The following is a 17,258-nucleotide window of genomic DNA, read 5'->3' as shown; positions in this document are numbered from 1 at the left end:
GCGTCGTAGCTGGAGTCGATCTCTGATGCGGGATCAGACAGGTTCTCTCGAACCTCCCGCTCTGCTCCCTCATCGTCCTCGGCATCGAAGATGTTCACCGGGTCAGGTGCCGTCTGCTGGGCTTCCTTGCGCGCTGCGCGTCGAAGTCGAATGGTCTTCTTGGAGCGGAAACGAGAACAAGCCATACAGCTGGCTTCATCGTGATCCGGCGACAGGCACTTGTTGCACACCGGGTGGACGTCGATGTGAGGATATTTCGAGTTGCACACGGGACATCTTTTGAACGGGCTCCGTTCCATGATGGTTCGTCGATAAGGCCTCTGGCGTCGACCGGGCCTTCAGAGCTGAAAAGCCACGCGGCTCCTCTGGATGTCCGGCTCGGGAACTTGAGCTGGAACAGAACTGGGCACCGATCGCAAGACAATACCGACGATAAACTAAAGGCCTTTTGGCCAAAAAAGAAAGTTTATCGATTCCGAACTTGAGTGAACCAATATGCATCCGAACCCATGGCGGAAAAAAACAATCTGGGGATGGAGTCGATGCCCATGCGCACTGTAGTCCAGGGGAGGAGCCACCTATCTCGTGATACTTCGAAGACTCTTCCAGGACAACAATGTGCGATCATCCGGACCCAAAACTAGGCGGCGATCTATGCACAGATATGAATTCAGCAGCCCACATGCCACGAACCTAAATTAATGTAAGAGACAGTGTTTATGGAGAATTGAGGGGCACTGTAAAATGGGAATCCGCGGCGGAAGTGGCCATGAGGGAGGAGCCAACAAACTTTGTCGCACAGGGTTTCACCAGAGCTAAAGCCGCCCTGCCTACTACTCTGGAGACCAAAGACCTGTCATCTCTAGTCCCCCTAGATGAGCACCCCACTCAGGAGTGGGGACATCTGTTACCACCATGGTAGCTGCTGGAGGAGGGCAGAGAACATGCCTTTAAGTATGTTCTCCTCTACCAACCACAACACAAGATCTGGTGAAGAATTCTGAGACAACGACAGTGTTCGACAGGTCTCACCCATTCTGAAACTACTGCCTGTGAAGACACCACTGTATAGCCCTCACATGCCAGCATGACTAGGAAAATATGGGATGTCATCAGACCTAGCAGGCGTAGGACCGTCAGGACTGGAACCTGAGCGCCCTCCTGAAACACTGGAATAATATGCCAAATGACTTTGATTCTCTCAAGAGGAAGGTAGGGTCTAAGTGAAAACGTGTTCAGAAATACCCCTTTGAACAGGAAGCACTATGAGGGCTCTCGGTGATATTTGGGCACATTGATAGAAAACCCCAGGTCGAATAGCAGAGGCACTGTTGAATGCATATGATACAACACATCTGCAGAGACTTCGCTTTGAGCAACCCATTCTCTAGGTATGAGAACATTGGGAATTTACACCTCCTGAAATAACCAGTTACCACTGCCATCTCAATTGTGAAGACCTGAGGTGCTAATTTCAAGCCAAACAGAAGTACAGTGAACTGGTAGTGAGTGGACCCCGCCACAAAATACAGGTACTCCCTGTGAGAATGTAGGATCGGTATGTAAAAAGCGCATGACCTGCAAATCAATTGACCCCATCCAGTCTCCAGCTTCCAGTGCCAAAAGAACCTGACTCAAGGACAGAATCTTGCACTTGTCCTTACAGAGGAAGACATTCAAGAGCCTGAGGTCAAGGACTGGATAAAGGCCACAGCCCTTCTTAGGAAGCAGGAATTAAAGAGATTAGTATCACTGTGCCATCTCCTGATCTTGAGCAAACTCCACTGCCTTTTTCAGTAGTAAACCTGCCTCACAAGTTACTACTTGTGTAACGATAAGAGACGGTAAGAGACATTAGTTAGTGATAGATTCCTTACCTTAGAATATCCCAAGGCGTCAGACTGGATCCAGAAACTTTGCGTAGCAGTACCCTTGCGCGTTGGTAGGCGTTGTCTGCGGCTCCGCGTCAGTCGTCGGCGCCGTGATGACGTCGTTGGAGTACTTAGACGCCGCCTCCGCGTGCTGACGTCAGTTTTTAGACACAGCTTTTCCGCGCCAGAAACGCAGAGCTATGCTAAAAACCACACTGGTGCCTTGAAACTAGGGCCCTGAAAGGGGATGACCTTAACCCTAGATATCGGTTCGCAGAACGGGGAGGCTGGGTGGGTCGGTAAGGAATCTATCACTAACTAATGTCTCTTACAGATATATTGTTACACAAGTGGTAACTTGTGCATCTGAAAGAGACACGTTAGTGATAGATTCCTTACCTTAGAATTGATACCCCAGCAATACCAACGCCGGTGGTGGGTCTGCGAACCAATAATCACACCAGAAAGTCCTGGGGGACGGAACAGCCGAAGAAGCCATCCCTCTGGACTTGGCTGTCCAGGCAATAGTGTCTTGCAAACGTGTGCAGCGAGGCCCACGTAGCTGCCTGGCAAATGTCCTGCAAGGGCACACCTCGGCCCAAGGCAGTTGTAGTCGCTGTGGCTCGAGTGGAATGAGCCCTCAGCCCAACAGGGGGTTCCTTCTTTGCCAAGGAGTAACACGCCTGGATACACAAGATGATCCACCGCGAGATGGTCGCTTGTGTACCGCTTTCCCCTTCTTAGCGCCCACGTAACCAACAAAGAGTTGGTCATCCACCCGGAACTGGCGTGTGCGATCCAGATAGAATGAGAGCGCACGTTTTGGGTCCAGACGGTGGAGACTCTCTTCCTCTCTCGAGGGATGCGGAGGCGGAAAGAAGGTGGGCAAGGTGATGGATTGCCCAATGTGGAAGGCCATGACTACCTTGGGTAGGAAAGAGGGCCTTGTCCGCAACACAACCTTGTCCGGATGGACTGAAAGGAAAGAAGGTTTACAGGATAGAGCTTGAAGCTCCATCACTCTCCTGGCAGAGGTGATGGCTACCAGGAAGGCAGTCTTCAAAGTAAGAAGGCGAAGAGGACAGTTGTGGAGCTGCTCGAAGGGAGCGCACATCAGAAATGTAAGAACCAGGTTCAAGTCCCACTGAGGCATCACAAAGAGAACAGGTGGAAATGTGTGTGATGCCTTTCAGGAATCTACTTACAATAGGGGACTTGAACAAAGATGGTTGATCAGGCAGCCTTAAGAAGGCTGAAAGGGCAGAAAGATAGCCCTTGATAGTGCCCAGAGCAGAGCCCTGCTGGGCAAGAGAAAGAAGGAAGAGAAGAACCTCAGAAAGAGAGGCAGAGAGAGGATCCACAGCCTTTGCTGTGCACCATGCCACAAATCTGTTCCACCTGCAGGCGTATACCGACTTTGTGGAGGGACGCCTGACTGCCAGAATGATGTTACAGACTTCAGGAGGCAAGTCAAATGGCCTCAACTGTCGCCGCTCAATCTCCAAGCATGGAGGTGGAGACTGGACAGGTTCGGGTGGAGGACCGTCCCCTGCTGCTGAGACAGAAGGTCCTCCTGAAGAGGCAGACGAACCAGGGGATCGACTGACATACTGAGTAGCTCGGGATACCAGTACCTTCATGCCCAGTCCGGAGCCACAAGCATGACTTGTGCCCGGTCGCGCCTGATCTTCAGCACTCTGGGCAGAAGTGGTATAGGCGGAAAGGCGTACAACAGACCGCAACTCTACTCGCGACGAAAAGCGTCTACGAGCGAGTGCCGCCTTGGAAATTCCAACGCGCAGAACTGATGACATTGCACGTTCTCTTCGGTGGCGAATAGATCCAACCAAGGCTCTCCCCACTGCGCCACGTCCGAGTTCAGACGCCATTCGTGATCCAACATGCACCGGCGGCTGAGTTCGTTCGTCCTGGCATTCAGAGAACCTGCCAGGTGTTGAACCACCAGAGTCACGCCCTGATGTTCCAGCCATTGCCAGAGGCGCAGAGTCTCCTGGCATAGGGTCCACGACCCCACCCCGCCCTGTTTGTTGCAGTACCACATGGCGGTGTTGTTGTCCGTGAACACCTGCACTACACTCCCTCGGACAGAGGGGAGGAATGCCTTCAGTGCTAGACGAATCGCCCGCAGCTTCAAAAGGTTGATATGGAGCCAGGACTCCGCCGGAGACCAGATGCCTCTGATCTCCGCCTCTCCCATGTGGCCTCCCCAGCCCTGGAGGGACGCGTCCGTCACAACTACGTGCTCCGGTTGGGGAAGGGAGAGGGATCTGCTTCTGACCTAATCGCGGTCCGTGAGCCACCACTGCAGCTATCTCGCAGTGCCCTCCGAGATCAGGACATGGTCGGACAGGTTGCCCTGATGCTGGGCCCACTGAAACTTCAGGTCCCACTGCATAGCCCGCATCCACCAACGGGCGTGATGCACCAGAAGGATGCAAGAAGCCATCAGCCCCAGAGCCGCAGCTTCAACCTGACCGAAACCCGGGATAAAGGCTGGAAGATTGGAATCAGAGCCTGTATATCCCGAACCCGCTGATCGGGTGGGTAAACCCGAAACTGCGCCGAGTCGAGAATCGCTCCGATGAAAATAGCTTCTGAGAGGGGCACAGGTGTGACTTCGGCATATTGATGGAGAACCCCAGCTGGTGCAAGAGGTCTGCCGTCGTCTGGAGGTGGCTGACGACTGTCTGGGGCGAGCCCGCCTTCAACAACCAGTCGTCGAGGTAAGGGAAGACTGAAATCCCTAACCTGTGCAGATGAGCTGCGTTCACCGCCATCACCTTCGTGAACACCCGTGGGGCGCTGGTAAGGCCAAAGGGGAGCATGGTAAACTGAAAGTGCTCATGGCCTACCGTGAACCGCAGGTAACGCCGGTGGGCCGGCAGGACGGGGATGTGGAAATAAGCGTCCTGCAAGTCCAACGCTACCATCCAGTCTCCTGGGTCTAGGGCAGCTAAGACCTTAGCCAGAGTCAGCATCTTGAACTTCTCCTTCCGGAGGAAGCCGTTGATGTTCCGTAGGTCCAAGATAGGGCGTAGGTCCAAGATAGGGCGTAGGCCCCCTTTGCCCTTCTTGGGTACCAGAAAGTAGTGGGAGTAGCAACCAGGAACGCGCTCGATGGCCCCCTTGGCCAAGAGGGCCGAAACTTCCTCCTGCAGAAGCTGCAAGTGATCCCCCGATACGCTGTGTTGTTGCGGTGGCATGGCTTGAGGGGTCGTCTCGAAGGGGAGGGAGTAGCCCCTCCGGACGATCTGCAGCACCCACCTGTCCGAAGTGACAGTGCGCCAGTGAGAGTGGTGATGGCGAACCCTGCCCCCCACTGGCGTCACATGGGCCGAGGGGGGGGGGGGGTCGTAATGTCCACCAGCGACGATCCAGATCCTGAAGAGGGTCCGGTGAGGTCCTGCGGCACCGGGCCCGAAGGCGCTGGCGGCCTCGGAACCGCTTTACCCTGCGGCGCTGGGCCCAAAGGCGCCGGCCGTGTCGGGACTGTGGGGCCCTGCGGCGCTGGGCCCTGCGGCGCTGGCAGCGTCGGGCCGAAGCACCCGACAGCATCGGGCCGAAGCCCCCGAACCGCTAGGGGCCCTAGACGGGTCCGCTGGGCCCGGAGGCGCCGCAGAGCCCGTCAGAGGAGAAAGGGACCTCATGGCCATGAGGAAGCGCTCGATCTCCTCCGGCGTCGCATCTTGCCCAGGGACCGGAGGGAATGGAGCAAGACCCGACACTCGCGACCCCGAAGGAGCCGCGTGGGCGGTGTCACCCGAACCCCCGGTCGCATCGCGGGGGGGGGGGGGGGGGGTGAGTCACAAGACCGATGACGCCTCTTCGACTTCTTGTGCTTCTTACCTGATGACGACTTCGACCCGGAGGAGTGGTGCCGACTCTCGGAACTGTGGTGGCTCCAAGCCCGCGACCTGTCCCTCGACCTCCCGTGGGACCGGGACCTCTCACGGCGGGGGACCGACTGCCGGAGTTCGAGTCGCCTGCGGGACCGCTCCCGCCTGGCTTTCGAAGAGAGGGCCCGGCAGTCGGAGCAAGCCTTGTCGTCGTTGTCGACGCCTAGACAAGTTAGGCACAGGTGGTGAGGATCTGTGACCAACATCGTGCGGTCGCAATCCTCGCAGTGCTTGAAACCAGGCATCCCTATGGCACCGATCGGAGTTGTGAAGACTTCGAGAAATGATCAAAAAGATCCAAAAAAGTTAGTCAAAAATTGACTAAGGGTTACTGCTTTTTCCAGATCTGCGCTTGCTGGCGCGGAAAAAAGATGAACTGACGTCAGCACGCGGAGGCGGCGTCTAAGTACTCCGACGACGTCATCACGGCGCCGACGACGGACGCGGAGCCGCAGACGACGCCTACCGACGCGCAAGGGTACTGCTACGCGAAAGTTTCCGGATCCAGTCTGATGCCTGGGGATATTCTAAGGTAAGGAATCTATCACTAACGTGTCTCTTTCAGATCCCTCTTATTGCAAAATGTGGGGACAGTATTCCATAGGGTGAATGACTGGGAGAGGGGGGGATTCGGAGAGGGGCCTGTAGTTAGGCTAGAGTAGACCCCTATTTCCTCACTTTGTAGGACCACTGATCTGAACATCTGGCCTTTCAGGCCTGCAGAAAAGAGAAGACCCAGACTGACTTGCCAACAAGGGTGAAAGAGGACTATTTCCCTGGTGGTGCGGGGGAGGAGCAGGTACAGAAAACAAATGCTTGCTGGACACCACATCCTTTGTGCATGCCATTTGTTATTGTTAACTGGGATTTATAAAGCGCATGTTCACCAGCAGGTCTCTTAGCGCTGTGAGAGAGTGACGAAACCCCGCCAGAGGTCAAATTTTCAGGCTCCCAGTCAAGGTCTATGTTGTGCCCAAAGCCTCTAAAAAAGAATTGTCTTGAGTTTTTTCCTGAAGGTTAGAAGGACGGATTCCTTGCGTAGGCTCTCTGGTAGCCTACTATTAAGTTGAGGGATCAATACAGAAAAGGCTCTGCCACCTTTGGAGGTTGTTTAGAATTGCAGGCAGGACAGTAGGTCTGCCTCGGACGACCGGAGGGTATGTCCTGAAACATAGTTCTCTATGCACTCCTCGATGCAGACTGGGGCCTGGCCATGGATGGCTTTGTGGGCAATGCAGATACTTTTGAACCTGGCTCTCTGTTTAATGGGGAGCCAGTGCAGTTGCTGCAGTACAAGAGTAGCACGTGCCAGTCTTGGGAGCCTGAAGATCAGCCTAGCTGCGTCATTCATGGCTACTTGTAGTTTAGTTAGCAGTTTCTCGGAGAGACCATTGTACAGGGCGTTGCCATAGTTCAACCGCGACACAATCATTGCCGACACGACCATCTGTAGTGTGGCAAATGAGAGGAGGGGAGACCGTGTTCGCAGTTGTCCGAGTAAGCCCACGCAGGTCCCGACCACGGTGGACACTAGGGTCGACATGGTGAGCTTGGCATCTATTTTGACGCCAAGGTTTTTTACAACCGGGACTGGCGTAGGGGTGGTACTCAACTCTCGTGGCCAGAAGAGGTCATTCCATGGGTTGTTCCGATGGCGATGGCAAGAACCTTGGTCTTGTCGGGATTGATTTGAAGTGAATTGGCTGTCATCCAGTTAACCGTATACCCAAGTATGTTTGCACACGCGAGTGGGCAAGGGTGGCATGAGGAGCAGGTGGGCAAAGCGAATGTGGGCAAAAGCGGCCGTGTAATCAGAGAGCCGGGGCAGGGAATTGAACTGGGGATCAGCTGCAGCAGTGGCATGTGACGTCACACGTTGCTCGCCGTTAAAGCATCAGTGCGGACTCGCAATTAACCAGTCAGCCCTGCTGTGCAGCAGCTGATCTCCCTGTGAGCACTGGACCGCGTCGCTGTAGCGGACGTACGAGCACTGGTGTCCTTGAGTAAGACTCGAGTGAGCAGGATGGTTATTGGTGCAAAAAATAGGATGTTATGGGTGCAAACAATGCTGAGGTAGGATGTGCGCGATAGGGGCAATGTGAGCACAATGTGCGTACAAGGTAACACACAAATTAAAATTTTTAAATAATCAAAAACAGCAAAAAATATCGAACTTTACAGCGCGTTGTCCAAACCACCAAGTGAGGTATAGCGGGTCTCCCTTGTCCTGTTTAATAAAAAACATATTCTGGGGCTGCTACTGTTGGGGTTGCATGTGCTGACTTAATCGGAGGCTGACACCATGAGAGAAGCACTGAAATTTACAGAACTTTCTGTAGTCTCTTTGCGGAGACTGGAGGCAAAGGGAGCATGCTGTAACCTTGCCAGCTTTGAAATGTTCTAGGGCCATGTTGGCTTTGTCGCTGAAGGGTTTGGTGCCTTTAAAAGTCAAATCCTTTAGTGCCGCTTGAACATTTGAAGGAGAACCCCCATGAAATGAAGCCAGGCATAGCAATGGAGGGAAAAAGATATGCCAATGGCCCGTTAAATTGAATCAGAAATATCTAGGCCTGCCGTCACATTCCTGGATGAGTCTTCACCATCCTTGACCACCTCACTAAAATGGTACTCAAGGCAGTGCATTAGCTTAGGAATGACAAGCTGGGCAACATCACAGAGGGTGCAAGTGTACCTTCCTAAAAAGCAGGCTACGAAAATAGGGCCTAGCAAGGCCCCATTAGAAAGGCAGGAGAGGCTCCATTGATTGGGGCGCTGATTGGAGAATTTCATTAGGGAGGTTTGTCTTTGTTTCCACTATAGAAAAAGTTGAATTCAAAACTTTCGCAGGCTTCCGGATTACAATTTATGAGGAAAACAAATGTTTTAGTCTAGTTCAGGCCATGTACCCAAACCAAAAGAAACTCCCAAGTTAAAAATGTCAGACTGCAAGGCCAGCAGGAACTATGTATAATGATATATAGGAAAGTAGATAAAGTCTATCTCTCTAATATGATTAACTAATTACCTCCGTATTTTAATAAATTCTATTTATTTACCCGACTAGCATTTTGCTGACTCTTATTCACCAAATCTGCCAAGTTGTTGCCTCTGGATTTAAAAATATCACAGATTATGTATTAAGCAATGTTTGACTGCATTCCCCTCATTTTTAAACAACTGAGGCACAAAATAAGCAAAATTTATTTGAGATATTGCCAAAACCCGATTCACACATTAAATGGAATTCAAGGATAAATGCATTCCATCTTAGATATCCTTTTCCTTTATCCTTCTGCTAAGTTGCAATTGAAGTGTTACTTTATATTGGCTTTTTCCAAATCAACCAGAAATACCACGATTGAGGTTATCTGGTTAGTTCTTTGTTTTCTTTAAAGGATTCCCTGAAAATTGACACGAAAAGATGGAAAAATAACTGATGTCTTGTCTAATAAGCCCCAGTCTGATGCCGATTCTTAAGACAAGCTCTCTTCAGAATGTGAATGGTGGAAAGCGCTTGTTCTCTGTAAGAGGGTGTTATGTTGATGTGATACAAAATGGCCACTGAAATCACTGCAGTCTTGAGTAAGCTAGTACTCGCACACCAGGATATGTTATGTTATAAAGACTTCTAAAGTACATAGCTGCCACAGAATGGGGCTTCCTAGCGCTGGCCTACTTCCACAATGGCGCGACATAGAATTAACATAGCTGTTTTCTCAAACAAAGATAGTTTTGAGTCTTACGTAACTGTAAAGGAAGGTTATTCCATAAAGCCAGAGCCCTAACTCAGCAAAAGCGATCTGCCAGTCTAACTCTTTTAGTACAATGTCTAATTCAGGATGGCAGAGTGGAGGGCACTGGGCAGGCATGTACTGTACCACCAGGAAAGCCACTCTAGAAGATCTTTGCTTGTTCATAATCGGATAAGCTATGGACAATGCTTTAAACTCGATTGCAGAGCAGTTCAGAGGCAGAGCAGAATTTAAGCAGATGGAATCATAATCTATCAGCAGCATTCTAAACAATCTGCAGCCTGTTAGTTATAGACCTGGTGGCTCACAGATAACGAATGTTGCAATAGTTAAGTTGTGAGATGATTGGAGACTGTACAATCATTTGTGAATCCTGAGGATGGAAAAATCCAATTATTGATTTAAGGCTTCTAAGAATATCAAAACATGTTCCAGATAATGCCTTAACTTGTGGCTCAAACAAAAGTGTAACATCGAGCCAGACACCCAAGTTCTTTCCAACAGATTTTGGCTTAGAAGGAGAGACTAACATCCTTGGCCACCAGTATTCAACTTCAGACAGTTAAAATGCAGCCATCCAACATTGGCGATCATACACTTCTGAAAGTTGGCAACACCCTCCGTAGGTCCCGCTGACAGACAATATGCTAAGTGTCATCCGCATGAGATATTCTAGTCTTCTTTGGCCATTGCAGGGTCATTCTTCTCTTCCCCATGTCTCGTAATGTAACTTTCGCCAAACTTTTTGTTGTCAACAGCCGACAAAAGATGTCCTCTAATATTTACTAAGGTTGTCTCAGTAGTATCCCAGTAGGATCCAAAGCTTAATATGTACCAAAGGCAGGGGATTTGACAAATATCTGACGTTGATATTCAAACTCCACCACTAAGCTTTGACTGGGAAAAGACAGTCTGCAGACTGAAAACAAGACGGTAGCTTGGGGATAGTCTACAGCTGGTTATTAGTTTCCAAAAGAACAAGTTACTTACCTTCGGTAACGATGTGTGTGTTAGAGGCAGGATCTAGTCGCAGATTCTTTACATAGAATCCTCCCTAGGTGCCTGACTGGATCCGGAAGCTTTTCCCCCACAGTACATCCGCACGGCGGCAGAGGGCATCAAGCAACTCCGCACTGACACCCCACGATGGGATGTCAGTGTAGTCCATATAACCCCTCCGCTGACATCAGTTTCTTCGTGACTATAGTTCGCACACAAAACATGGAGCCACATACCTAACCTACCCATTGGAGCAGTGTGCCAAGACAAAATCACCATCTGTAATGTATCTGTTGCGCGCAAAGGAAAGGAGGAAACAGTCAAGAATGCAAGAGGTCCAAAAAGACTAATGGCAGAAAGCGGGAACAGCAATGTCCTTCTGAAGCCCTCCATGAAATAGACAACACCATTAATGTGCCACCATAATGAACGGAGGAGTATGCAGAAATGAAGCAAGAAAAACCTGCAACACAACCAGGATATCCTCAGGAATAATAGCTCATGAGCCTACAATACAACAAGATTGTTTACAAATAGGACACCTAAACACAGACTCAATATAAATGAAGAAGAAAGAAAAAATTGTTCGCAGAGCGGGGAGGATAGGAGAGGCGTGGGGAATCTGCGGCTGGATCCTGTCTCTACCAGATACATCATTACCGAAGGTAAGTAACTTGCTCATCTGATAGAGACATCTAGCCGCAGATTCCTTACTTAGAATCAGATACCCAAGCCATAACATTCCCGGAGGAGGGTCTACGAACAGGGACTATAAAGTATGTACAAGTAATATGAACCGGGTCAGACCAAAAGACTGGGGGAAAGGACGACTGAGGAGAATATCACACTCATTTAAAGTCCAACACATAGTAACTGAATAACAACATGCCTCGAGAAGAGGACAAATGTTGGAGAATTGTACACCGAAGCCATAGGCGCAGAATGCCGATTGACATCAAGGAAAAAACAAGCAGTTGCGGCCTCAACAGCATCTGACCCAGGTATACATGGTGCCCAAACTAAAGCCACTACAGGGTAGACAAGATAACACCCACAGAGTAAAGGGAAATTATCAATGGCAAGAAGAAATGACAGTAACTGAACTAATAAGGCCAATGCGATCATAGGGAGAATCCAGGAAGCTGAATAGGAAATGCAGAACACAGAACCTCTGAAAAACCACTGAGCAATCTCTTAATATCGCAGAGTAATCATGATAGCGAAGAGAACCAATCGCAATAACTATCCGCAAGAAGCGTCATAAATATAATAACGAGCTATAGATAATGCCTTGAAATATACTTATATCCAGAAGCATACAGACATAGGATCTCATTAAAATACACATAGTTTACTTAATTATACACGTATATCCCCGTGTAAAAGAGAGAAAGCGCAAGAAAATACTACTCTACCCCAATGGAAAGATATACAAATAATAAGAAAGAGTAGTACAGTGCATAGAAAACAATCCTATGTCCTCTACGAAGGGGAGAGAGATGTACATGGAAATCACCAACAGGAGGTAACATAATAAGGAAAAAGGGGTGCAACCAAAGGAAACCCAACATAGCACAATGCAGCATTGGACCGCAAGTGCAGCCGAACTTGATCGCGAATAGAAGCGACCAGGTGGCATAGAAAAACTTCTCCAGATCACAGAAGGAATATATGAATTTGTAGCAATGAATCCATAAAGAAGAAAGTAGCAGGTATATAATACAAGGTACGTTCATCAACAAAACCCGTTCTCCAAGGCAAAGGATATCCTGTGTAAATCGCTTTGGTTTTCTACTTTACGAAGTGTATGCATCACAAAATTTTCAATTTTATGCAAAAAACCTATTCTTTACTTATGGTTAGTTGCCAAACTTCCATGCCTAAAACGTTTTATAAAAAACTCCTTTCCACTAACGGTCTCTCAGAAGGAAAAAAACAAATGGTGACTGACATATATATATATTTTTTTTCAATCTACCAAAACACTTCTAATTAAGTAATACACACCAAATCTCAGTGAAAAGTATGGAAAAATGTGAGAAAGTCAAACTGACCCCTCACGGGCGAACCACCAAGGGGGTAACTGGAAAGTACGCAGCAGATAAGCCCACTGTTCTCAACATTGGTAGAATGATGTGTCCAACTCTGGTGCTGTAACGAGTCGTCTAGCCCTGAAGAATTTGCTGAAAATTGTAGGCAATGAAACATGTTGGCATGTGAAATAGGTATGCATGAATAGCAACCTGCACACTTTTTTTAATTTGACAGTTAACTCCTAATGAATAATAAAGTAATCGTGTGTAAGGCGTGCCTGTCAATGTTAATCATATTTCGTCACTATTATAGAGTGTACTTATTTGTCACTCTTTTGCACCCACACAATTTGTTGTTTTTGGACACTTTTTTGTTTTAGACAAAGTGACTACCAATGATGAGAACAGTGGGCTTATCTGGTGAGTACCTGCCAATTACCCCCTTGGTGGTTCGCCAGTGAGGGGTCACTTTGCCTTTCTCACATTTTCCACACTTTTCACTGAGATTTGGTGTGTATTGCATAATTAGAAGCGTTTTGCTAAATTGAAAAAATATATATAGAAGTCAGTCACCATTTGTTTTTTTCCTTCTGAGAGACGTTAGTGGAAAGGAGCTTTTCATAAAACTTTTTAGGCATGGAAGTGTGGCAACTAACCAGAAGTAAAGAATAGGTTTTTTACATAAAATTGAAAATTTTATGATGCATACACTTTGTAGAGTAGAAAACCAAAGCGATTTCCACACAATATCCTTTGCCTTGGAGAACAGGTTTTGTTGATGAACGTGATTTATGAGTGAAGGGCAACCTGGGTTTCTCCTTTGTACCCTCTGGGCTCCTTTTTGTAGATATATAATACAAGGTAGCCAATAACGATTCCTAACCCTGCCACATGTATGCAAATGGAGAGCATAAAGAAAAAAAATCAAGTCCCAACTATCTGCAATAGAGGCATAAAAAGAAAAGGACCATCCCCGAGGGACAAGAGCATGAATGAGAAAGGAGAAGAATCAATCAATCAATCATATCATTTGTAAAGTGCACTACTCACCTGTGAGGGTCTCAAGGCGCTGGGGTGGGGAATGCTGCTACTGCTCGAAAAGCCAGGTCTTGAGGAGTTTCTGAAGGTCAGCAGGTCTTGGGTCTGCCGTAGGTGGATGGGGAGGGTGTTCCAGGTCTTTGCGGCGAGGGGAGAGAACGATCTGCCGCCTGAGGTCGCTCTTCGGAAGCGGGGGACTGTAGCGAGGGCGAGGTCGGCGGAGCGGAGCTGGCGGGGTGTAGAAGCTGAGTCGTCTGTTGAGGTACGTTGGTCCGGTGTTGTGGAGTGCCTTGTGTGCGTGGGTGAGGAGCTTGAAGGTTATCCTCTTGTTGACCGGGAACCAGTGCAGGTCTCTCAGGTGGGGTGTGATGTGGCTGCGGCGAGGGATGTCGAGGATCAGGCGTGCAGAGGCGGTCTGGATGCGTTGGAGCCGTCTCATGAGTTTGGCCCAGGCTCCTGTGTAGAGGGCGTTTCCATAGTCCAACCTACTGCTGACAAGGGCCTGGGTGACTGTTCGTCTCGTTTCAGAGGGGATCCACTTGTAGAGCCTACGGAGCATGCGGAGGTGTTGAAGCTGGAGGAGGAGACGGCGCGGACCTGTTTAGTCATGGAGAGGGTGGAGTCGAGGATGACTCCTAGGTTGCGTGCGTAGTCGGTGGGTGTTGGAGCTGTTCCCAATGTGGTCGGCCACCAGGAGTCGTCCCAGGCCGAAGGGTTGGATCCGAGGATGAGGACTTCCGTCTTGTCAGAGTTCAGCTTCAGTCGGCTGTTCCTCATCCATTCAGCAACGGCCTTCATTCCTTCGTGAAGGTTGGTTTTGGCAGTGTGGGGATCCTTGGTGAGGGAGAGTATCAGCTGGGTGTCATTGGCGTAGGAGAGGATGTTGAGGTTTGCCGATGGGCGACGTAGGCGAGCGGTGCCATGTAGATGTTAAACAGAGTTGGGCTGAGCCCTGGGGTACGCCGCAGATGATCTCAGTGGCTTCGGAGCGGAAGGGGGGAAGGCGGACGCTCTGTGTTCTGCCGGAGAGGAAGGAGGTGGTCCAGAAGAGGAAGAAGTAACCAGTGGCAGAACCAGGAGGCAAGGGCCTCTACCGCTGATGGGACAAAGGACCATCATAGCTAGAAAAAATCCCTAATAGAGGAATTAAAGCTCCCAAATAAAGGGGGGCAAGCCCAGCAACACAGAGCATCACCCCACTCAATGTATTTTGGATTCAAAAGCATGGTGAACAATGCAATCAAGCAGATCTCTTTACTAACTGATACAATGATCTTCGTAAAAAAACATCACGCCTGGGCTGTGATACAGGCCTACCAGAGGCTAAAGCCGCAACAGTACCTGTTTGACCACTTCTCCCGTCATAAAAAGCACTACCTGATGTTGCTACGAATGGGATCATTCCACTCAAAGGATCTGACCCCAAAATGGAAACACATATGGCCATCTAAGGAATACCGCCTCTGCGGTCAAGGGGAGGAGTCACTATTACACCTACGATGTACTTCCCTTTTCTACTGAAAACTAGAAAATCCATTCTTTTGGAGATTTTAAAGAAAAAACAGATAAGAATATGTAGAGCTGCAGTCATCAGGTGTCTTGGAGGGTTTTCGATTCCCCTGTCCAGTAGTGCCATAAAATTCTGGAAAATAGCAGCTAAGGAACTGGAAAAAATCGATTCAAGCCAAGCAGCCAATAAATAATCTGCTGGCTCACATTTTTTAAATGCATTGTTATACCTGTTAGTTTTCTAATTGTGGTCATGACTCTAAGGCCTTTTTATGTCTCTTTTATGTTTTTAAAATGCTCATTGCTATCCTTTTAGGATTTTTAACGAATCAATAAAAGTATATTCGACTGACTGACACCCCACTCAAAGTCGAAAGCGCGCAAAAAGCAGTTGCCTGATGGGGTAATAAGGAAACCAGCATAGCCATGTAAAAAGCCCAATAGAGGAACTAAGGCTCCTGAAAAGGGAGCAGAACGAGTAACGCATAGTGTTTTATCACTCCAAAGACGAACGCACAAGCAAAGGCAGTGTAAGGTTACAACCCAATTACGTGGTAACCAGGATAAGGGAACCAAAAGCACAACTAAAGAGTGATCTGATCAATAATTTAGAACCCCCAGAAGTAGGAAGGGTCACCAGAGAACCGACAGACAGCAGGTTACGTGCCATGTACAAGAGGCAGACATACCACCTACAGGCATTCCCACTGATGTACGGATTGGTAGACAGAGTCAATGTGCAAGAGGAACTGCAAGACAGAAGATGATGCGTGTGAACAAATGCACTAAGTATTGGGACACTATACATAACATACCAGAGGAGATATGTACATTTTACAACAAATATACGCGGAATGCATTAAGGTATGTTCAATATACATAGGGGTAGAGGACCTTTCTAGCTTTATGGGTAGAAAGAGGCCAGTGTCTACCAAAAGTACGACGATAATCGTTTGGGAAGAGTGGGATGAAGGAGCCCAGTAACATCACATTAGGAAAGCCCACAGTGCTAAATACATGAAGATATATTCAAATATGTCAAGCAAATGACAAACGTCAATAAGATAATAATTGCAACCAATATCCATACCTACATGTAATATACATCTGAAGAAGCAGAGTAAACAAAATACACCACGCCAACGCAAGGGGGAAGAACCCTTCTTCCCATGAAGGGATGCAGGTAACAGACACACATATACAAAAGGTATATGGATATAAACAGAAACGCTGGACGCAAGCGTACTGGAGATATCCCACATAGGGTATAGTGCAGCTAAACAAGCCGTAAGAAATCCCATATGAATAAAGCAGCAAAATCCGCTGCATACAGCTTAGGAGACAATTCTGCAAATAGTAAAATGGTAATTCTGCACCTAGCAGAGAAGAAAAGACAGCACTAATCATGCGTCACGCAGTTGGAACTCGCAAGAGGGATAGAAAGGGACTTCCTAAAAGGAGTGCAAGGTAACAAACAATTACTGTATTACCTCAAAATGGTGTTGGTGACACCTATCAATAACAGTCTGAACTCAGATGTGTATCATACCGCTCTAAGGATGAATATAAAATAGAACTACTAAGCTATGAGGTAGAATTATCAGGTCGGTTAGCCTTAAACCGACGAAGGGCTGAATCAGCCTGCTCGCCTAAGATATCTACAATGAGTGGCACAGTCCACGCCATACTCGACGCCGTTGTGGCCTCAGCTCGACGTAGGAAATGGCAATGGGGTCCACATCGAGTGGCACCACTGATGTTGCAGATGGGAGCGGCATCAACCACGGAAGGTGTGAACCCTGGAGGGATGTGCACTGTTGCCGTGACAAATGAGCTAATGGATTCAGGAGACCCTGCTGTTGCCAAAATTGAAGCAGTCGGCAAACAACAAAACGGGGTACTCCCTACCTCTTTGGGGTTGGAAATTGCACCAGAAGGAGTTGAGGGATCAAATACTCACTGAAGAGAAAGAAAATATTCTTTAATCTGCTCTGAGCTAGCCCCGGCTCCAGGGTATTTTGGGAGGTGTGGTCGCTTGAGAGGCCTTTGTAACCGGAAGTGCAGGACAACGTCAAACTTACGTTTGGAATGCTAGGTCTTCAGCACCTTGTGGGAGGGCGCTGGCTCCTCACTTGAGCC

At 48.6% G+C, this 17,258-nt stretch overlaps 1 protein-coding gene across 2 annotated transcripts in view; it reads right to left on the bottom strand.

Annotated features, from left to right (window-relative positions):
- PDPR (pyruvate dehydrogenase phosphatase regulatory subunit) overlaps window positions 1–17,258 on the bottom strand; it is an 811,642-nt gene that overhangs the window by 457,043 nt on the left and 337,341 nt on the right. The window lies entirely within an intron of this gene.

This window comes from Lissotriton vulgaris, chromosome 12, assembly GCF_964263255.1.
Source record: "Lissotriton vulgaris chromosome 12, aLisVul1.2, whole genome shotgun sequence".
Classification (NCBI taxonomy): domain Eukaryota; kingdom Metazoa; phylum Chordata; class Amphibia; order Caudata; family Salamandridae; genus Lissotriton; species Lissotriton vulgaris.
Note: the sequence above shows the minus strand (reverse complement) of the source record. Positions and strands in the feature narration are given on the sequence as shown.